The 24,180-nt window shown below is 41.5% G+C and overlaps 1 protein-coding gene across 2 annotated transcripts in view; it reads right to left on the bottom strand.

Annotated features, from left to right (window-relative positions):
* ZBTB20 (zinc finger and BTB domain containing 20) overlaps positions 1-6,078 on the bottom strand; it is an 899,572-nt gene extending 893,494 nt beyond the window's left edge. The window contains exon 1 of one of the 2 annotated variants that reach the window (XM_079767021.1): positions 5,962-6,078. The gene's annotated coding sequence lies outside the window, so the exon portion shown is untranslated. The remainder of the gene's footprint in view (positions 1-5,961) is intronic. The other variant, XM_079767031.1, reaches the window with a different exon arrangement.
* Between the last annotated feature and the right edge of the window lie 18,102 nt (positions 6,079-24,180).

Genomic DNA, 24,180 nt, shown 5'->3' with positions numbered 1-24,180 from the left:
GGAGGAGAGCTATGGGGGAAAAAAGAGGAACAACTGTAATAATCTGAACAATAAAGACTTATTAAGTAAAAATTTTAAAAAAATATGGAAAAGGATACTTTTTAGCATCTAAAGGAAGCCAGAGATTTAGTGTGTGTGTGTGTGTGTGTGTGTTTGTGTGTGTGTGTGAATTGTAGTAATGGTTTTGTTTTGTCTTGCATTGTTTTTTAAATTTTTAGCACACTTAACTATAAATAAATCTCTAGAATCTTACTATTCACAGTAAAATAGATACCAAGAATTTCAAAACTAAAAATCCAAGTCGTTTTAATATCATGTGAATTAGAAATAAAGAACATATTTTAAAAAGTCAAAAGTAATTGAAAAGATTAAATCAGTACACCCAATTCTCTAAACTGTGTGTATATTTTTCCTGAAGTACATATTCATGAGCTAACAGTGGAGACAGGCTGGCTGCTTTGTTTGACTATAGTTCTGTTTACCACATACTGTCAGAAATGGATTTTGACACTCACAGCATTAATATTGCTATTTTTATTGATATAATTAGCACTGCTATAAATAATTTCTCAGTCTGCCATAACTAAGTATATCATTACAGTCAGAAATATTAGGGCTTCTTTTTCTTATATAATGCCTTGGTAATAGACTACTGGCCTAAAGAAACAGTGACCTCATGATGTGGAAATTACTGGGGAAAAAAATAAAAAATAAAAAAGTTTGCCTTGTCAATAGAGACTACTGTTTTGTGTATGACTTCACTGAGCAAACTAGTTTATATTTGTTTGAAACTAAAGTTTCTCACCAATCTGCTATTTCAATTTCACATCACACCATATTGTACCTAAAACAGGCAATCTGGATTCCTGTTGCTACTTCCCCCTACCAGCTCAGGAATGGGTTTAAAATACAAGGCTTGAATATATAAAGCAAAAAAATTAAGACACCCAAAATTCAGAATCAGTGGGTGAAGATACGTGTGCTTGAAATCATTTGTATAACTGCTAGTAGGTGGCCCAATTGCGAATTTTTTATCTTTACATAAACGCAAAATCAAAACATATTTTATCTTGCCTCTAGATCACATCAGCTGTGACAATAACCTCATCCAGACCTTGAATAGTTTGTTCATAAAACAAAGTGGGGTGACTGACCCAGTGCATATTCAACACAGAGTACGAAGGCCAAAACAAAATGACAATACAATTCAAAACAAGTTTGTGGAAATTTTAGACTAGTAATTTAAACCTTTCTTTGTCTCTATCACTTGACAGATGGTTAGCCCTCACACAGCCTAGTGTCTCTGGCAAAGAAATAACTGTGTCTAGCCAATAACACCCCAAATTTTGACTTAAAATGCACTGTACACATACTTACATATACCTAAAATATGAATATTAATAGAATTAGTCATGCTTACTTAATACTCTAAAAATCTGAAAGATGTAAAGGTTTTAATTTTTGCCCTATGAATACCTCTTTTGGAAATTCTCAATTGTCTTCTTATATGGATCCACGGTTTAAGAACTCTTCACTTTAAATTTCATTTATTTTATGAGCTGCTTGGTAATCATGCTTTAAAAAAAACTTCCAAAATATATTTGAATCCAAAATTATTACAAAGTTTTAATTAGCTTGTGTTTCATGTTGCTCAGAGCAAACTTCTGGTAACAAATTGAGTTAAACAATATCACCTGGGAACTTTGAATTCCTTCCATGTCAAGGACCACAGGCAGGACTGGAATTATTTATCCAGTACTGAAATATGTCTTTATTCACAAACTGCTCATATAAAAATATATACTCACATGTCCATAAACACACATACATCAACCATCCTCACTCCAATTAGGATAAGTTCTTCATTTTTAACATTCTAGCAACCATTCTTCCACTTTGCTCTTTAAAAAAGATTTCAGCTAAAACAACATATTCCATTAGTTATAGTCTCTGCTTTTTTTCCTAAATCTTCCTATTTACAATTTTCAGATGCTGGCAAGTCGGTACACAAATAGAGGCAACCTCAACTTTCTCTAAAGTTCATTAATATGCACCCTTTTTGGAAGAGGTGATTATGCTACAAATTAGCATAGATAGAGGTCTAATGTAGGTATAAGGAACACAAACCCTTCACAGCAGGGGATGGGAAGACCAGGGATGGAGGGCTGTATAAAAAGAGTTACCCTACTTGAGAAAGCAACTCACATTTGGCTAACAATATAAGACTCACCATGACAAAGAAACATGAAGAAAGTCAGAACTTGTTATTTGAGAACCATGAACTCGGTTTTGGAACCCACTACTTGAAGCAACAAACTCACTGTTAAATCATATACACCCTTAACCAGGCACCAACTTTCCTTCTGTTAGAAACCTAGGATTTTTACACCTAAAGACTAAATGATTAGGTTTAAAGTAATGCTAAAATCTTCTGTAATGTTTCTCTTGCATTACAAATGTGCTATTAAATCAGAGAAGTGCCTATCAAATGCTTTTGTAGTTTGAAAGAAAGGTTTAAATAACAAAGCCTTTTTTTTTTTTTGCAGGCCTCTCTTTAATGTCACCTGTAAATTAATTACAACAAATTTCCAACTGAAAAAACAAAACTTAGGCACTCGATTTTCACACCTATTTTTATTCATTCTAACGAAAACATTTCAGATATTCTAGGTGATGTTCTACCACAATTTGCTAACAAAAGCTCCACAAGAATTTTACAGTAAATTTCAAGCCAAAGATGTAAAATATATAAACATTTTATTTATTTCAAAGGCATGCTTAAAATTAAGAAAAACAAACAAACCCTATTCTGTTGTTTTTTTTAACCTACCCTAGTATATGGAGAAAGTTTCATAACAATAACAAAAGGTAAAAATGAGAAACAAAATAAGCTTTTCCTTTATCATTGGCAATTTATAAACACTCCCTTGCCCCTCAAACTGTAAGCTCTTTCAGAACATATTCCCCAAAATGGAGAAAACAGCTAGGTTTTAAAGTTTCATTCAAAAATTTCTCCTAACAATCTAAAGCACACAAAGTGTATGTGACATTAGAATGTAAACTCTATAATGCAGACAATTTCATCTCTTCTTCACCTTACCTCCCAAGTGTCTAGAAGAGTGTCTAAAACAAGTTGTTGAATTTAAACAATCATTTCAGAAAAGCATGATTATTTCAGAGAATAAAGCAGAGCTCATCAAGTTCCACTTTTTTTACTCCAAATGTTTTAAAGAAATATCTACTTACCACTCATTCTAAAATATTCAGAATAATTTGTAATTCATTTATAAATGTCAGATCCTTTAAAGGAACTTAGTTGTACCTTTTATTGCTCTTCTAAAATGATAGAATTATTCAGTGTAGCCTTTTTTTTTTTTTCTAGGAACTCCAATTTTGTCAGAGAAAGTCTGAAGACTTTCACTTCTGAGATAAAAGCAATTCATTAAAAATGACTTTTTTTCATAGAGTTTATTCCTATACAAAGCAGTCAAATTTGTATTAAAATTTGATAGCAAAAGTAGTTGTATATTTGTGGGTCTCAAAAACTTTCTGGCATCATATCAACTAGTAGTTCTAAGCATACACACGCACCCCAAATTAGAACCCTCACATGAAAGTTCTTCTTCTACTATTCCTTTTAAACTCATATTGTCTTCCAGTGGCTAGTCAGTGTACACATGAATTATATCTGTTTTTTCTTGGTGCAGTAGTAATCTCAAAATACTGACATCTTAACTGGACTAGACATTAAGCATAAAGACTTCTTCCTGAAAGTGAGTAAAATTTGACCTTTTTAATCTTAAACTTTTTTAGTCTGTTAAAATCAGGACCTCACCATAAAAAGGATGTACTGCTTTGGACATTGGTAGCCAGTTAATTTGTCACCTGATCTTCATATGCAAAAGGCCTGTATTCCACTGGTCTGTGAGATGTGAAATCACAAAGCCAAACAACCAAACTGCTGGACTCACTGAGCAGCTAATAAATTTCTATAAAACTTACTTTTCTACTTCTTCTTCTCTCCTGTTAATTTGAATATTCTCAAGCCTAAAGCCCTCCAAAATTGAGCTCAATGGAACTCACAACCCCGATTTTAGGAACTGATTCTTGAGCACTACACAATGAGTAACATTAACAATTCTTCAAAGACAATTCCAAAAGCTTTCTTGAGAGAAGACTATTCCTGAGAGGGCACAATGATACCGGAGCACTATATGTGCATGGACAACTTGGATACAGTCTGAATAAAAATAACCAAAAGCAAACAAAGGGATGAAAAATCAATGTAAATTGTTTAAGGGTTTTGTCCTTTTCCTAGAAACCCCCTAATTATAAAGCATAAATGCATAAAGCAGATAAATCTGGCCTGGTCAAATTTACATGTGGAGGGTGGGGGGAGGGATGAAGGTTCATTTTAACTATTCCCACGTGATAGCAAAGGTTACTTGGGATTAGGAGCAACAGGTAGGAGAGTAAACCATTTTTGAGTTTGTTAATAACTTAAATAGTGTTTACAGCTATAGAATTTATTTACAAATTGGTCGTTAGAATCTAGGTTTCAACATTTTCAAAAGCAACGAGTTACTACAGTAACTTTAGATTTGAGTCCACTTGTAAACAGTGGGATAAAAACTGTCCTCTGCTCATTTTATGAGCTAAAATTCACACATATATGACCACACAGTAAAAAACAAACAAACAAACAAAAAAACTCTCGCCTTTAGCAACATTTTGTTCTTTTTAATGGTAAATGATGAAGACAATTTTCACACGTCTAGAAAGTTAACATGTTTAATTTAGCTTGGGCCAATGCTGATTCTGAGGACAGTACTTAAGCCACAGGCTGCCAAATTACTTTTGGTTTCATTCGACTTTTCAATTGGAGAACTATCATCCTGCTTCTGACCCCATTCAACGGGCCCCGTGTTCCAGATCAGCGGATAACAGCGCTAGGTAGTGTAGCTGTTCGCCATATTGTGTTTTTAGCTAGTGTTTATAGTTTATGTGTGTGCCTAGCATATGTTGTGCAAGTGTGTTTATCAATAGAACTTTTAGGAAATCCCTGCCTCCTCAACAGCCTTAAAACGTTTCATAGCTTCGGAGAGGTAGGGGGCGTGGGCTGGGTGGTGGGAGAGGGCCAGAAAGCCACACAGATTTAAAGCCATGCATTACACAATGTAATAAGAGTGCGTTTCTTTTAAACTTTCAAAAAGCTTCCAACCGTTTTTATCTCGGCTATTGAAAAGGAGTCAACATTTTTTAATGTTTTCAAAGGAGCCCAAAGGAGCAGAGAAGAGGGGAAGGTGTGTATTCCTTTCCCAAGCCCCCTCCTCTCCAGTCATAGCAGCGAAGCAGGCGGGGGCCGGGAGCTCCGAGGTCTGCAGAGGCGTCCAGCGGCTCTGGGGCCGGGACATCTCCCGCTCCCCAGGTCTCTGTAGACGCTCCAGAGACCGCAAGGGCCAACGCAAGTAGGGGGGGACAGGAGGGAGGGGGCGGGAGACAAGCGGACGCTTTTAGCAGCTCCGGAGCCCGGGCTAGTCGCCCTCAGCTCCTCTTCTTGGAAGCGGCAGCTCCAGGCGCAAGGAGTAGAAAAAAGTAGGTAGAACACACGTTTCCAGCTGCAGGACGCCCCGCCCGCTCCTGGAACCGGAGACCCTCCCGCGCTCCCTTCCTCCCGGCCGGGTCGGGTGAGGACGTCGCCGCAGCCGGACGCGAGGAGGGGCGCCCGAGGAGAGGAGGCGCGAGCGGGGCGGGGCGCAGGGGCGCGCGCTCCCTGCCGGCCGACGGCCAGCGGGCTCGCCGCTCCAGCTCGCTCCCCCTACCAACCTCACCCCACTCCCCTCCTTTCCCGTCCCGCCGCCCCCGACTCCCAGCGCCTCGCGGACGCTTCATCCCCCCCACTGTAAGCACACACCCCTCCCTCCCGCCCGCCCAGCAACAAATTAGAGTTTTTGGCGTTACCTCCTCACGCTCTTTAATCTTCTTTCCTCAACTCCTAAACTTCCCCGCCCTTACTTCTTCGGCAGAAGGTCCACATTGGGCGCCTCACGCCGCGAACCCTCTCTATTCCCCCACTATTGGGTTATTCTTCTGCCACTCTTAGCTTCAGCGAGCCTATAAGAAGGGGACGCTCCTCGTGAGGTTGCCGCCCATAAACAAAATGCACTCCTTCTCCTCCCCTCTCCGGTCCCGCCCCCATCTCCTTTTCCCTCCTCTCTACCACCGTCGATTGGGCTAGAAAAAGCCCAATCCGCTATCTCAAACACCTATTGGGGCGTAGAAACTTCGCTCAGAGGACTGTTACAAGGCAATTGGTCAACACTCTCCCAACTCCGCCCCCCTCGCCGCATCTTCGCCCAGTCTGGAGAGGTCAGTCGCATCTGGTTGTTCAGTGATCCTAGAGGTGAGAGACTATTGGTTGAGAGAGCCCGTCAGACCGGACTGGAGTGACCCGTGATTGGTCAACACAGACACTATAAAGTTTGGCTGTCCTCCGCCCCGCCTCTCCTTTTTCCCTACACGCCCCCGCCCCCTCCCGGCTGCTTTTACTTTCTACGCAATTCTATTTCCTCCTTTATTTATTTATTTGTGATAAACTTAAATGACCCGGCGACGGAGGCGGGACTCCACGAGAGGCCAGGGATGACGGAGGGCTCCCTGGGTCCAATTGCCGAGGGGACGGCGGGGTGAGGGGCAGCGGCGGTGACCAGTGAGAGACAGGTGTCTGGAGCACGCTAGGCCTGTGGAGCCGGGATGCCCCAGCGGAGGCGGCGGTTACCCGCTGTCTGGCGCGGCGGGCTCGGGGGGAGCCGGGAGGGGAGGAGGCGGTGTCGCCATCGCCGGAGGCTGAGGCAGCCGGAGGAAGCTAGATCCCGGGCGGTGGGAGGGAAATGGGAGAGAGGTCTGGCGGCGAGGCGGCAGCGCGCGAGGCCGTCCAGGGTCAGGCTTGATTCCTGCGGAGCGGGGCGCAGGTTGCCAAGCCGGGAGGTCACCGGAGGCCGCGGAAGCTGTGCCAGAGCTCCGGGGGGAAAATGTGTCCGTTCTGGAGGTTTAGAAAAATGCAATGTAAAACAGTTCCAAGTAAGCCGCCCTTAATGTAAATGAAGAGATTGTCCTAACGGGAAAGGCAGATGACGTTTCTTCGTACTAAACGCCTGAAGTACCGGCGACCCAGCTGCCCAACTGGAGCCCGCAAAATTCAATATCCTCGGGGCTGAGGAACAAATAAAGCAACACGGAAAATTAAATGCGGTTCAGATGCTTCAATAAAACCTTCATCCTCATCCATGTGTCACTCAACATAGCACTCCCCAGAGCCAAATTCTTACCAAGTGTCCTCAGGCATTGATGGGGGGTGGGGGGGAAGAGAGGCTCAAGGCCAGCGGAAAGCTCAGGGAAGATTCCTAAAAAGGATCCCTAAACGGGCCATGATGGGGGGTGGGGGCGGGAAATCGCCTTTCACTCTACAAGGAAAAAAAAAACACACAATTCTGCCAAAATAAGATGTTGGGCATTTTAGGGAACTCGGATAGCAATAACTTATCACACAGTAAGGGACTTGAGCTAAAACAGCATCCGTCAGTGCAGTGAAAGCCACCAGGAAAGGGAGGCGGGGTCTAGGTGGAGGTGGGCAAAGGGGGTGGGGGAATGGGGACAGAAGGGGCTTTGCTTGGGGCGGTGGGCACACAGGTGCAGTGTGCAGATCATGTCTTATTGAGGTGTACACTTGAAACGTGTATGGTTTTGTGAACCAATGTCACTCCAATAAATTTTTAAAAAATAGTACGCATGCAAAGAATGTACGGTATTTGCAGTTTTAAAACAATATTATTATAGGATATGCATTTGATGTATAGTTTCCAATAGACTTGTGTTAAATCCTCTGAATTTTATCCTAGGCTTCCTTGGACACAGCATGCATTAAAGAAAAAAAAATTGTTGATGGCACTTGTCAAAAATGGTTAGGCAGACTTTATTCAGGGCCATCAATAGGGACCAGTGCCGCTAGAATTTTGCAGTGGGGGAGAGAGATTGTCCTGGACTCCAAATACAGTATGGGCAAGTGGAAATTTTAGCCAAGGAGCAGGGGCGGGAGGGGGGGGGGGGGGGGTCAGTGAATGGAAAATTACCAAGGAAACAGAGGTAAGGGAGGGATTGCATGGAATTCTGGCTAAACCAACCTAACAGGATTCTTGCGGAGGACAGGTTAGAGTGTGATCAGACATCACCTGAGGGAAGGTGGAGGATGAGGAAACTGATGATATATCCAGAGGGATCAGATGTGGGGGTGGGTTGGGAGTGGTTTTGCTAAACTAACTTAGCAGGGTTCTTGCTAAAATTGGATTTTACAAGGAAGTGCCAGATGCCTGGCTTTGATTAGGGGATTTTTGCCAGAACTTAAACAAAATAAATTGGCCCCAGTAAAAAAAAATGTGTACAAGGCCTTAACCTCATAAATGCTATTAGACCTATTTTTTGTGGAATATATGTTTGAGAGCCTCAGAATTTACAAAATTATTGCATCAGCTGTCAAATTTGAAGTACAGTGAAGTGCACAAATTTCTATTGAGCCTGTAAGCTGAAACATTTTAGAATTTATAAATCTTAGCTAAAAAGTGATGTCACTACATCACTTAGGTAGTGACTGTAATAAGTATTACATGCACAATAATCAGTTTCAAATTAGAAAGTTAAGTAAAATTTAACAAAATTTAGTTATTCCCATAATTTTTCCATGGGGCATTGGTGACTCTAAGTACTACCTAAAAACTCATCCTTTTCAAAAAGTTTTTAAAGGTATTCAATGTGTTGCCATGAGAATTGTTAGGATTATAACGGTAAGGCATTAAGAAATCAGTGTAAAATATTCTAATTGAAATATTGGTGATCAACTGAGGCCTTGGACATTACTGCCCCTATAAGAGATGGTGGTTATGTCCATTTCTCCTGATATTAGAATCTGGGTTAGAATGCTCTATCTATAGGAGTGTGTCAGTCTTTATGTTACAAACACATATACCGCAACCATCAATCCCACACATACGGAAATACAAACATCACAAAAGTTGTAGCGAGAATTCCATAATTATGTTGAAGCAAAAGACATGTTTTCTTGTTTAGCAATTAGCAGAATTGAGGAAAATAATACAATATGAATGATGTAATAAGGAAGCTTGGAAGAGTGATGAAGGCATGATTGATAGAAATTAAAATAAAAGTGATGATTGCTTAGGAAAAGACTTTACAAGGAATTCTCATTAGTCCCCTAACCTAGTGCCTTTATAGATCCTAAATACACCTTAAAGCTTCAAAAGTGCTTCAAAAGAGGCCAAACTAGTGGTAAATGTGCTTTCCCTATGTTACAAATGAGGACACTTTGACTTTAAATGTCACAAGTGGCAGACCTTGTTTTCAAACTCAAGTTGTCTGCCTCTCTTCAAAATGCTATGTACTCATTCATTAAAAAATATTAAGTGCATATTATTCATACTAGATATATTTGTTGAGCATTTAAAAGTGCTAAGAACTGCCAGGCCAGTGGTTGAGCATCGACCCATGAACCAAGAGGTCACTGGTTCTATTCTGGTCAGGGCACATGAATGGGTTGCAGGCTCAATTCCCAGCATGGGGTGTGCAGGAGGCAGCCAATCAATGTTTCTCTCACACCGATGTTCCTAGCTCTCTATCCCTCCCCCTTCCTCTCTCTCTAAAAATAAAAAACTTTTTTTTTAAGTGCTAAGAACTTAGAAACCAAAGATAGACAAGATTTGGCATTTTTCTGCAAAGAGTTTACGGTATATTGCGAGAGAAGTAAAGGGATAAAATATGCTGTGTACATATGTGGTATATACAAAGAGGGAATGTAGAAAAGAGAATACCTAACTCTTAAGAATTGGAAATATGTAGTATAATACACTGTACTCATCACTATACTGAATTCAAAAGTCAATCAAATTAGATCATGCTATCAAGGAGCTTAGATTCTAATAAGGGCCCTAATTAGACATATACATGGGGGGGGGGGGATCTGTGTTACTAGCCAACATGAGAAGTGTTATTTTTTTTTAATCCTAATTCTAGGATACTTTTTCCATTGATTTTTAGAGAGAGTAGAAGGGAGGGAGGACGTGGAGAAAGGGAAAGAAACATCCACATGAGAGAGATACATCGGGAATCAAACCCATGACCCTTGGGTCTGTAGATCAAAGTTCTAACCACTGAGCAACCGACCAGGACAAGAAGAGTCTTAATGATAAATAAAGTGCTATGGGAGATCAGAAAAGAAATACTATTTACATCTTGAGGAGTAAAGGATAGGAAATCAGGAAAATCTTAATGGAAGACAATTTTTGACATGGTCTTTGAAGGATGTATTAGAGAACTTGCCACTCTTCCTCACACACAACTGATATGAAATACACATTACTTGATATTTTTTGCCGTTTACTCAAAGACAGGTACAACTTTTCTATACAAGTTCTCACCAATAATTTGAGCAGATAATAGCCAGTAAAATGATATTAAAAGAAAAATGAGCCTTTCTTTCAGAGTGAAGTAAAACTGAGTTACACATAAAAATATGTTAGGACAACCTGCCAATAATTAAGGTTAGACAATTGCCTGTAAAGCAGCAAAAGGAAGATTTCCGTAAATCTACCTATGATACAAGTTTTTCTGTTCCTGAAGACTTATATAAAATTTTCCTTGAACCCCCAAATGCACAATATGGCAGAAGTCTAAAGCCCTTGATATCTTACTGGATTTGCAGGGGTGAGATGAATTTGCCAACTACTTTTCCTGGGGAAGTATCTGTTGAGTCTGTGCATGTTCTGATTCTCTGGTATTTTAATTCTTCAATTCCTCTTTGTGTCCACAAGTCTCTGGTGTTTTTAATAGTTTTTGTAATTTATCTGATTTTTTTTTTCAAGTTCAATTGGAGTTTATGGCCTGTTACTATCTTCTCCATCCTATCTGGAGGCAAAACTTTCACATACTAAAGTTTTTATTTCAGATACTAGAGTCCCAGTGCATGAAATTCATGCATGGGAGGTGCTCAAATCAGCCCAGCCTGCACCCTCTCCAATCCAGGACCCCTCGGGGGATGTCCTACTACCGGTTTAGGCCCGATCCCCTGGATCGGGCCTAAACCGGTAGTTGGACATTCCTCTCACAATCCTGAACCAGTGGCTCCTAACAGCTCACCTGCCTGCCTGCCTGATCGCCCCTAACTGCCCCCCCTGCCAGCCTGACCACCCCTAACCACCTCTGCCTGCCGGCCTGATCGCCCCTAACTGCCCCTCCCCCCCCTGCTGGCCTGGTCGCCCCACACAGCTTGCTGTTCAGTTGTTTCGGTAGTCACGGTCACTGCCTTTTTATATATATATAGAGAGAGATAGTATTTCTCAATTGTAGAATTTCTGTTTGATTCCCGTTGATGGATTCATGTCTATGCTGAAATTTTCCATCATTCTCTCTTATTCTAAACATATTAAATATGCTTATCCTATCTAATAAAGATGGAATATGCAAATTGACTGTAACTCCACAACAAAGATGGCGGTGCCCACAGCCAATAAGGAGGGAATATGCAAATTGATGTGACAAGGCAAGAGGGGGAAGGCGGCTCTGGCCAGAGCGAAGGTGGAAAGGAGGCTCCAGCCAGAGCCAAGGCAGTGCTGGTAGCCAGGGGAAGGAAGGCCTATTCTTACAAGAATCTTCGTGCATGCCTCTAGTCCTATATAATAAAAGCCCAATATGCTAAGTGTCTGATTGTCTGGTAACTGGTCAACTGTTCAACCAATCGAAGCGTAATATGCTAATGATAAACTAAGGCTGCTCAACCACTCGCTATGACATGCACTGACCACCAGGGGGCAGATGCTTTGACCAGTAGATTAGCTTGCTGCTGGGGTCCAGCCAATTGGGACTGGACGAAACGGAGCTGGACATGCCCTGAAGCACTCCCACTGTCCCTCCCCAGCCCTGATCATGCACCGGTGGGGTCCCTCGCCCTGACCTGCACCCTCTTGCAATCTGGGACCGCTCAGGGGATGTCGGAGAGCTAGGTTCCACAGGCCACTCCCTTTGGGAGGGCTCCAGACGCAGGGCTCATGGCTGGCAAGTGCTGCTATGGTGCACACGAGCCTCTCCCTATTGGGACTGATTGGGTGTGAGCCCGCAGCAGGCACAGTGGGGCTGGGATGAGTGGAAGCGCCATGTAGGAGCTGCAGGCAGCGTTGGATTGCAGGTTTTGTCCCGATCCCCACAGGCCACCCCGAGGGACCCCACCTGTGCACAAATTCTTGGACTGGGCCTCTAGTCCTATATAATAAAAGGGTAATATGCAAATTGACCCTAAAAGCGGAACAACCAGTGGCTATGACGTGCACTGACCACCATAGGGCAGACACAATACAGGAGCTGCCCCCTGGTGGTCAGTGTGATCCCATAGGGGGAGCTCCGCTCAGCCTCAAGCCAGGCTGGCAGCTGTAAGTGCAGTGGTGGTGGCAGGAACCTCTCCTGTCTCCTTGGCAGCACTAAGGATGTCCGACTGCAGCTTAAGCCTGATTCCCCGGGGAGCGGGCCTAAGCCAGTAGGTGGACATCCCCTGAGGGGTCCTGGACTGCAAGAGGGCACAGGCCAGGCTGAGGAACCCGACACCCCCACCCTGAGTGCACGAGCCTCTAGTCCTATCTAATAAAAGGGTAATATGCAAATTAATCATCACTCTGTCACAAAGATGGAGGCGCCCATAGCCACAAGATGGCAGCCCCCAGTCCTCTCAGCCCTGCTGGAGTCCCCCAGTCCCGGTGCGGGCGGCCGCTGAGAGCGGGCAGCATGAGTGGCCTGGCGGAATGCTTGCTTCGTCGTCGCAGTGATGAGGCAAGTGTTCCATGCCCAGCTGCAGATGGGCCTCTGGCCATGCCGGGGCGTGGATGGGCCTCTGGGTCGTGTAAAGCCTCTGGGCAGCAGGCGCGGAGTGGCCAGGCCCCTCAGAGAGCTACTGGCACACGGATTTGTGCGCTGGGCTACTAGTTTAGTATAAAATACTTATTTAAGTAAAACTCCCATACCTGTGGACATGTTTCTATTGCTTTGCTCTTTGAGTCATTCATCCCTGTTCTTAAGCATGCCTCATAATTTTTTTACTGAATTCTGGATATTTAATGAACATTTATGGCAATAAGTTTTCTTTTGGGAGGCACATAGGGTGCAGGCAGATTGCAATAATCCTGAGGAAGTTTGGCATTAATGTTTAATTGGGCAAGTCTGTTCCAGGCAGATTTATTTCCGTAGACATAGCCTTTCTGGGGTCTCAAATGAAAGTCTGGGCATTCACAATTTCTCTTATATTTTAGCAATTTCTAAGCTCCATCCTGTGTATTCTTAGCAAGAAATGTCTGCTCAGCTCTGGCCTCATAGCTGCGGTTTCCTGATGGATTTGTTGATGTTACTCTGTGCATATACATCTTTAAGTTCACAAACTCCTCAAGAGAAAATCGAGTTATCTGTCATTTCTTTCTGAAATTTTGCCCCTCAAATTTCAACCACTTTGGCAGGGTCAAACCCTATCCTCTCTTGCCTCTACCCAGTGAGCCTGTAGTTTTTTGTTTTTTTTTGTTTTTTGTTTTTTTTTTTACAGACGTGAAGTGTTATTTTTTTTTCCCCATTGATTTTTAGAGAGAGGGAAATATCAATATGAGAGACACATAGATTGGTTGCCTCTCAACCAGGGCTGGGATTGAGCCTGCAACTGAGGTATATGCCCTTGACCAGAATCGAACCCAGGACCATTCAGTCCACAGACCAATGCTCTATCCACTGAGCCAAACTGGCTAGGGCAAGCCTGTAGCTTTTTACTCAGAATTTATTTCCTCATTTTGTGAATTAGGAAATGCCTCAGGGAAAAGGCCAGATTGACTTTAAAGCTCTCCTTGTTATGCTTTCCTTCTCTCAGGAATCATAGCTCCTCAAAATCTGCACCAGTTGTCTTCAAACAAATGTTTTATATATACTTATATTTTATTCAGCTTTTATAGTTTTTTTCTGGCATAAAATTAGTCTGCTATAAGCTATTCCATCATGACTGGAACCTTGATGAATAAATATATATCAGTTTACCAAGTTAAGCATACAAAACCAGGTCACATACCTTTTAATATTCAAATTAAAAATTCCCAACCATCATCAAATAGGGCCGTAGATGTCTTTCATTCCAACTCACGATGTCCCAATGAAAGTCTAAGATTCTTAGAGATGCTTATTGAGTCCAAGGTGTCATTCCTACTTATTGTATCATGACCAGAGTATCTATCTGGTTTATTCACCAGGACTTCTACTGATGCTGTTGCTTTCATCCAGGGTTGCTTTGAAAGCTCATGGATCTCTCTCTCTAAAATAAATTGTACTTTAGTGCCTGACACATGTGTCACTATAAATGGTCCCACCCTGATCTCTTAGAGGTCAGGATTGGTGAAGAAACCCCCTTTCCCTGTATCAGTATAATTTATGGACTCACAAACCTAGGCTTCAAATCTTTCTTATAGTTATTTCATTATAGAGATCGTTCAGAAAAAAAAAAAAAAAAAGACAGAAATAGTTTACTCCTGGTATTCATGTAATGGATGGGTGGTTGCATCAGAAGGATTTCTTGCCTTAATCACATGCTGGAGCAGAACAAGCCCTTTCATGTACACTGTGTTTTCTAATCCTCAAGTAAAGATGGAATTCTTTCCCTCATTGCCCTAAAGTCTGATGCAATTTCTGTCACTGGATCAATCAGAGTTCAGCTAAGGAAAAATTTATAATTATACCAAAGAGCAATCATCTGAATGTGATTTACCCAGCAAGGTTTTCCCTCTCTGTGGCTCTGTTGTTCATTGAATGCCTAAGAGGACCACTTTTAGTGTTAAAGAATTGTCCATAGACCTGATATACATTGGAAAGCTAATAGAGAAAATGTATTAGTTTATTATTGTTGTAACAAATTACCATAAATGTAGTGACTTAACACAAATTTATTATCTCACAGTTCCTGACATCAGAAGTCCAAAGTCAATCTCAGTGGGTTAAATTCAAGCTGTCACATGACTCAGTTCCTCCTGGAGGTTCTAGGGGAGAATTAATTCATTTCCTTGCCTTTTTTTTTGTTTGTGGTGGCCACTGCATTGCTTAGCTGATGGTCCTTTCCTCTGTCTTCAAAGCCAGAAGCATAGCATCTCTCTCTCTCTCTCTCTCTCTCTCTCTCTCTCTCTCTCTCTCTCTCAACTGAATCCCTAAACTATTTGTACAGAAAATCAATCTGCTGTGTATTCAATCTCCAGAGAAAGTTTGTTTAAGACCTTTTTTTAGTAATTCCAGTGTTCTTCAACATTTTAGTTAGAATTTTAATATTTCTAGATTTAAAAATGCACCTAAATGAATGATATTTTAAATGCCAGGGACATTTTAAGTTTCAAAACAGAATGCATTTTTGAGATTCAAATTTTTAAAAATATCCTCATAGAAATCAATGGAAAGTACATACACCACAGGGATAATGATAAACTTTTAAGTTCTAAAGATGGATATTTTAAAGAAAAAAAAATATGCCTATTTTCAACATCTTTTACAGTTATACAATAAATTTTGTTATTAAAGAATATGCAAGTATATTATGTTTAACTTGAATTTCTTCGCCTATTTAGAGAACATAACTCACTCCTCATCCCTCACCCCTCTGCCAAAAAATAAATACTAGTACATAAACAAGGGTGTGTGTGTTTTTTCCTAGTTTTTAACCAAGTCATCATGAAAAATGGTTTCCTTACCTTCTAAGTTTAGCATTTCCTTCAAACCTTCATAGACTATACACTTTGAAAATAATGTTGAAAACTGTGAGATGGCAGTACTGTCATTCTGAATGAAATTTCCTCATTGGCTCCATACACATCTGTCATTATAGCTGGTACTGATATGCTCACTATAGGGCAGAAGACTGGTTTGGGAGCCAAGAGCTTTAAAAACATGCAAGGATTTTGTTTAAAGATGGGTACTATTGAAAGTATATCAGGACTCAACACTTACAATAGGTGGTTATTGCCGGATGTTGGGCGCCATTTAGTGCCTATGGTCTTGATCTGACATCTAGAAGGGTTCTGAAAACCTGGAGAAGGGGCCATGTATAAATTAAATAAGAGTCCAGAGATGAAACCTAATTTTGAAAGGCATTTGGGGGCCAGAGGAGCTTTAGCTAAAGGAGCTAAGTTCTCCTTGTCTCAGGACGCCTTGCTTTTTATTAACACAATTTGTCCTAAGGCAAGGTGGAGATATACACTTCAAACAGTAGGGTTTCATACAGAATCCATTGTCAGATTGGGGAATAGCCTTCAGCTGCTCAGATGTTTGGCCAACAGGAGGCAATAACATGTAGATTAAGATGCCCTGAGCTGTCTGGCAGCAAGCAATCATTTAATGCATCCTTTTCAGGTTTGGGGAAATAACTTTAGCCATTCCTACCTAGCAGGCAATAACATATGTGACTCAGCCCTTGTTGAGTCCCCAAGTTCCATCAACCTTTTGATGAAACTCTTGCAATTATGATATGCTGGAACTGGCTTCCAGCAAGTTATATTCCCAGGAAATTGGGATGATTTAGATTTGGGGGACAAGCAAAGGTTGCTTATAAAGAGGTCCAAGAGCATATATTTACAACCCTTGTGTGTGGACAGAGCTGATCCCATCCTGAAAAGTTAAGTTCTTCTTGAAGCAAATCTTCAGCTTAACTTCGAAGTGAAAGAGCCTGGACCTTTGACCTCTTCTTCTCCCCCTTGGTGGACTCTGAAATGAGTACATAGATTTAAGGCTGGTCATGAAGTTTCCATTACTCCATCCTCTGGAGCAAGGAGCCCTAGATGTTATCTATCTCTTAGCTCTCCCTGGCACTGGGGCCTGTCAATATCTGGCTTCTTTGTCTCCCCCTTACTTCCCATGCACTCCTTTTCTAGCACGTAGGCCCATCCCGAAGGGGGGCTAACAGAGGGTGAAAGATTAGGAGACCTGAAGGTCCAGGGTCGCCTAGGACCCATCCTAGGTTTCTTATTAAACCCATTAATAGCCCTAAATGGTTTGGTTCAGTGGATAGATCATCGGCCTGTGGACCAAAGTGTCCCAGGTTGGATTCAGGTCAAGGGCATGTACCCTGGTTGCAGGCTCCTCCTTGGACCCCGGCCCTGGTCAGGGGCTCTTGCACAAGGCAACCAATGAATATATTTCTCTCACATCATGTTTCTATCTTTCCCTCTTTCTTCTACTCCCTAAAAATCAATGGAAAAAGATATCCTCAGGTGAGGATTAACAAAAACAAAACAAAACAAAACAAAACAAAACAAAACAAAAGAATCCATTAACAGACAATTTGGACTTGTCTGCCTGGTTCTTCGGTCTCTGGTCTCCTTTAGCTTTCAGGGGCTGCTTTTGAATATGCAGCCTTCTCCCCGAATGCCTTGCTAACTCTTCTACTTCCTGTCAATCCTTAAACATTTTAGTGCTTTCCTATATCAGTAGTTTAAGAGAAGTGGTACATATTGAGTTCCTTCCTAGAGGAGAGGAAGAACAAGTGAAAGGGAAGACAAGACATCAGACCTATTTCCTGATTCTCATTATGCTCACCCTGATTTACTTTAATCTATATGTGCTAGATCAGTGCTTGCTTTCTTTGTAGTCTCTACTATCTATTCTTCAAATTCAGAGATAATATAAAATTTGAATTTGGAAGGAATGCAAAGCACATCTTTTAAAAATTATCACATTATTACATTATTATTTGCATTTATATATGGTGATTTAAACATGATTTCTATATGGCTTAAATATTTTTAGGAAAAGTCATTTTCCCATTCTCCCTTGTGGCCAATGGAAGTCTTGAACTCTAAACATTCAGTTATTTATGTATTGGACATATGTTTATTGAGAACTTTCTAATTTTGCTAAATATTTCATGTATCCATACAAATTGGTCAAAGTCCTACTCTCCTACCCTCACAAATCACATAGTCTACTAAAAGAAACATGATAATTCTATCACAATCTAATGCAGGCCTTGGTAGAGATATGTTTTAATACCTAATGCTAACTGTGTGCCTGGGGACTATATGCATAGTTAATTTTTTCAATAGTTTTATGAGTTAAGTACAATTATTGTATCCATTAATACAGATGAGGAATTGAGGCTTAGCAAAGTTAAAAACATAATAAAATCAGGGAATGTTAAGTAGTTTATGGTGACTGACAGCTAGGTTACAGTTGAGGTATTCCTTATTTTGGGATAGAATTGACTTATGAGATTTTTTTTTGATAAGCTGGTTAAAATATTATCTAATATAGCTGCTTTCTCTTTCAACCTCTATTTTAACCATCAAACTTATGTCCTGCTTATGTGACTTCCCTGATATTCTGTACATTTATCAGGGCCTAGAAGTAATGGGGGTAGAAAAACCCTTGGAAAGAAGGGCTAAACTCCTCTGACAATAATAGTTGCATGGGAGAAGAAAAAGCCCAAAAGAGGACACTCCACCACATAAAGACAGCACCAAAAGAGAGTTTTTGATGACTGTAGAGAGAAGAATGAAGTCATAGGGATGTCAAACCTCTTGTGTCAGATTGGAAGTAATAGCGCTGTTGCCTAGCAGTTCTCTTGGCCTTGATCCATACAATATTTCTTTAGTTGTGGTGGTAGCATTGGAGAGAGGGAGCTTTGAATCTTCTTTGGAGCCTGGAATGTAATATCCTATCTAATAAAAGAGTAATATGCAAATTGACCATACCTCTGCTACACACACAAGCCACGCCCACAAGCCAATCAGGAGTGAGTATGCAAATTAACCCAACCAAGATGCCTGCGGCCACGGAGAGAGCAGGAGGGAGGCTTTGGTTTCCCTGGCGATGGAAGAAGCCAAGCTTTCCGCACACCCTGGCCGGCCCAAGCCTCCACTCCAGGTTACAAGGTTTCAATTAGAGAAGATAAATAAATCGCAACAAAAATGGCTGTGGCCATGGAGCTGGAGAGAGCAGGAGACTAGGGTTGCCCCCGGCGATGGAGGAAGCCAAGCTTTCCGCACACCCTGGCCTGCCTTGGCCTCCGCTTAAGGCTACAAAGTTTCAATTATAGAAGATAAATAAATCCCAACAGAAATGGCTGCCGCCATAGAGTGAGCAGAAGGCTTGGCTCCGCTCCAGGCTACAAAGTTTCAATTGTAGAAGATAAATAAATCCCAGATACCAGGGCCTCCACTTGGGTTGCCGGGGTGTGTGGCCGGCCTGCAAACCACCACAGGCCCCTCGCCCAGGCCACCCCACGCCCTAAAGGAACCCCCACCCTGATCTGGGACACCCTTCAGGGCAAACCAGCTGGACCCCACCCATGCACCAGGCCTCTATCCTATCTAATAAAAGAGTAATATGCAGATTGACCATCATTCCAACACACAAGATGGCTGCCCCCATGTGGTCAAAGATCCTACCCCCATGTGGATACAAGATGTCCACCACAAGATGTTCAGCAGGGGAGGCCAGTTAGGAGCGATCAGGCCTCCAAGGGAGGGCAGTTGTGGGCGATCAGGCCAGCAGGGGAGGGCAGTTAGGGGTGACCAGGCCAGCAGAGGAGGGAAGTTGGGGTTGACCGGGCCTGCAGGGAAGGGCAGTTGGGGGGGGGGGGGACCAGGCCTGCAGGGGAGGGCAGTTAGGAGCAAACAGGCTGGCAGGGGAGCAGTTAGGCATCAATCAGGCTGGCAGGGGAGTGGTTAGGGGGTGATCAGGCTGGCATGCAGAAGCAGTTAGGGGCAATCAGGAAGGCAGGCAGGCGAGCAGTTGGGAGCCAGCAGTCCTGGATTGTGAAAGAGATGTCCAATTGCCCGTTTAGGCCTGATCCCGGGGTCCTAAATGGGCAGTCGGACATCCCTCAAGGGGTCCTAGATTGGAGAGGGTGTAGGCTGGGCTGAGGGACACTCCCTCACCCCCCCCCCCATGCACGAATTTCGTGCACCGGCCCTCTAGTAGATAATAATAATCATGCAATGGGAGCATATAGAATGGGCACTTAACTAGTTATTAGGAGGGTGATAGAATTTATCTAAACCATTTTTGTCTAATTTTATTTTTTAGCCAGTACTATCCTTTAAAGTAGCAAATTGGTGATCTGTATGAATAATAAATTACGGTTTTCTGACTATTGGTTCTATTATACTCAACTTAGTTCTGAAAAATTATGATATTTATGTCTTTGTTTTGTTTTGAAATCTGGTTCTTGTAATGCTTCTTTCAATGGGAGAATAACCCAGTCTTGGAAACGTAAACTGTACAAACCAGAAACAGTACTGAATTAGTCAGGATTTCACATTTAAAGGTGGAAGAAGCACAACTCAAATTGATTTAAATAAGAAAGGATACTGTATTAATTTGCATATGAAGCAGGACCCACAATTGGTGTTACCAGCAATCAGTATCTGCTCCTCACTTTCCTGGGTCTGCTTTTCTCTGTTTTGACTTTATGCTCAGGTGGGCTATGTCTCAGGAGATTATGTATGGCAAAGATGGTAACAAAAACATCAGCCATACATAATATTCAGCACAAAGTGGTTTAAATAATTAATGTACCAGCTCACATAAGAGATAAAAGTCCAGATGTAGTGCAGTGATTTGGATGCAGTTTGATCAAACTCTCTGGATTCTCTTAGCCCTTCTTTGTATGTCAACTGGTCCTAGGCCTCACAGATGCACACCACGTCAATCAGAGCAAGAGAACAAATCTTTCTCCTTGATTATAAGACAGAAGTTCTGAATTTCATTCTGTGGAGGATCAACTTAGGTCTTTGTCCATGCTGGAACCAATTTCTAGGGCAAAACGGCTAGAAACTCTACTGAGTGGCTTATTGTCCCAATTATGTCCCAATTAATTAATTATCTGCCTAGATTTAGTGGGACTTACGCAAGTGACCAGGGGTCAGCAATAACGGCCTATCCCCTGGTACTTCAATGTCTAGACAGTTGAGCCAAACCGGAGCACATGAACACACAAGACAGAACTAGTATGCAATCACGCAAGGTTTATTTACCTATTCCTAGTGGGTCCTAGGCTCCGGCAAAGGCCACCCGACGATGCACACTGAAAGACGGATGAAGAAGACGGAGACAGACAGGCGGCCGCAGTTGGTTCAGGCTGGCACAGCAGAGCAGTCAGTCAGGGGCTCCTCTCACGGAGCGACGTGGAGTCCTCCTCTATCAGGCAGGAGACGTCGACTGAAGAAGGTCCAGTGCTTATATAGCCGGTAGTAAACAACTTGTGTCTTATCATTGTGGGCCAGATGGTGTGCCTTATGCTAGGAGCAGGGCGTTTACACTTTAAGGGCTCAGGGCATTTATATCAAGATAGTGGGGCGTTCACCATGTTTATAACATTTTGGAAGTTACAAAGTATTGGGGTCTCCACACAGCAAACATTTCACACAATAATTTTCACACATTAGAGGGGTTTTCTTATGACCATAATATTATAACACTTATCCTAATCAGAACACACTTCTGGAGTTGGGGTTGTATCAGTCCAACCCAAGCCAAATGGCTGCCATATAAGGGGAAACAGATAAAATAGTACCCACATTCACAGAAGGACAAAATCATATTTCTCTACTATTCCAGCAAAAGTCCTGGGGGAGGGAGAAGTTCCCATTGGGAGAATTCCATTGGCTGATGTAAGTATCAGGCTCCTTTAGGCCTCATTGGACTAAAAGTGGAGAATGAATGGGTCTCCATAGGCAGAAAAGAGTTTTGGGAACAGGCCAAGCAACAGTTGTGCAAAATAATATATTTTAAGTCACATCTCCAATTGCTCTATTTTATATTCTGCATAGAAGTTAGTCTTGTCTGCTGCCATGGACACACAGACTAGAAAAATTACATTTTAGAATTCTTGAACACTAACAGCTGAATTTTTATTTAGAATATGAAAAGATTAGATAATACTTTCCAATGGGAGAGGAAAATTGAGATTTATAGCAATAGTGTTCCTTACACAGAAGGAAGCAATATCTGTTTTTCTGGAAATGAAAGCTGCAAGAAAATGAATCATGTTTTAGGCGAAATTGGTAGAAAAAGTTTCTCCTAATTCTTTTCTAAAATGTAAGAATTAGCATGGCTTTCAGAGGACAGAAATGTGTGGCTGATATAGGAACTTAATTTTAATGAAAGGAGACACAGATAGTCTCTAGTATTAGGAAGAATATTTATGCAATTTTTTCTTTTTCTTTACTAGGAAAAAAAATGGAACAAGTAATTTGATCCTGAATACATTTTAAAAATATATTATTGCCTTCCTTGCATCTTTATTGAGTATTTTAAAAGTTGAAGCTTTAAAACTCTATAGAAGTTTCAGATTTAAGTATAAACTTCTAGGGAAGGAGCAAAGTTATGAGATGTAATTTAAAAATATTTCTAAATAAAATACTTCCAAGGTAACCTGCCTTTGATTTATCTTTTTTATCGAAGATTAATCGTTTGAAATGTCAAAACATCACAGACTTGAGAAAAACTTAAGCCTCATAGAATTACTCTATAAACTTATATATGATGAGCCTCCAGTGTGCTGTCAGAATGCATTGTGGAGATGAAGGCTGAGAGATAATACTCTATTGCCCACTTCTATTTCCCAAGGTGAGTGTAGCTAGTGGTGGAGACTTCAAACAGCTGGCAGTACACTTACCTGATAGTTTCTGGCTCACCGTCATAATCCAGGGACAAAAGTTTTGCCAGCAGACATTTGGTTCTGTGAATACATAGTAGTGATTTAAGGAAGTTGCTGGCTCATTCTCTATCTCCAGTGGAGGTAAATTAAATGCAGGAGAAAATAATAGCTCAGATAAAGTGTTCTGTTCTTTTTGCTGTCTGGGAAGAAATCTTGTAGGACATCCCACATCTGAAAGAAAGAATTGAGCTGTCATTATTTAAAATAGCATATAACAAATACATTTGGGATAATTTTTAAATTGGTTTTAGAAAGAATATTGGGATTGGATGTCACTACAATTTAATATGTTCTTCCTGAGGATCTCAATGTGTGGGAAGACTGTGTTAGTTCCTTTGGGAAGACACATAATATCTCTGCCTTCAAAGAGCTGATAATCTCTGTAAATAGGCATGCAGCATGCAACAAAAGACAACAGAGGATATAATAAATGGCTAGTGTTTTTAGTTAGCTATTTTCATTTCCAGTCATAGAGACTCACGGTGGGGAGGGGAATGGGGGAGGGCTCATTAGAATTCATGTAATAATAAGAGACATGGGATGTGATGGAGCTCTAGGACAAAGATCCATGCCATGGCATTATAGAAAGATAAGAGTGGAGGCTTGTCCTGGATTCAAGGCAGCTGGTAGGACCCCTTCTCCAATGTTCTACATTAATGTGATAATGGTACTCTCTGAGTTTATTTTTCTCTGTCTTAATTTCTGCCTCTCTCTCTTCTAAAGTTCAAGTTCAAATTCTGAGAGTCTGTTTGACTTATTATTCAAGCCTTACTTAGCCTGAGTTTTTCTCACCCAGCCATTAGCTGGCTACTGGAGCTGGGACAGAAGGTGGGTGGTGAATAATCTGTGATGAAGGACACTGTTCCCTTGGGCTGTCTCTTCTACAAGGCTTTGTGACTATGTGGCAGAAGGCACCATAACCAATATGAAAATGGCATTAAGCATATTGCTAGTAAATGCTCAGGGACAGTGATGTTCAACCATTGTGCTCATAGCACACTGGTGTGCCACAAGAATTTTTAAAACAATATCTGACTATTTAGTCAAGGGCACCGACCTTTATTTCCTTAGATTATCAAATTTAAAAATGAAAACAGCCAACACAAAAATCGAATAGTTCTTTAATGCAGAGATGTGATCTCAAAGTGGAAATAAGCATACACGGGATCTTCACATGAACTAGAAGGGAAGAAAGGGGAGAATCCCTAGCAAAGACAGGAAGTATAGTTTCTAACCATTCCAGGAAACTTATGGATCAATGTCCTTTGTTTCCCCATCCACTGGTAAAAACCATATTTGTCAACAGCTTTGTCCTTGCCTATTATTGGTACTCTAAGCTCCCAGGCAGAAAACCATTCTCTTTGTATCCCTAATACAAAATTTTAAGGACAAGAACTGATTTGCTC

This window comes from Cnephaeus nilssonii, assembly GCF_951640355.1.
Source record: "Cnephaeus nilssonii genome assembly, chromosome: 3".
NCBI lineage: Eukaryota > Metazoa > Chordata > Mammalia > Chiroptera > Vespertilionidae > Cnephaeus > Cnephaeus nilssonii.
Note: the sequence above shows the minus strand (reverse complement) of the source record. Positions and strands in the feature narration are given on the sequence as shown.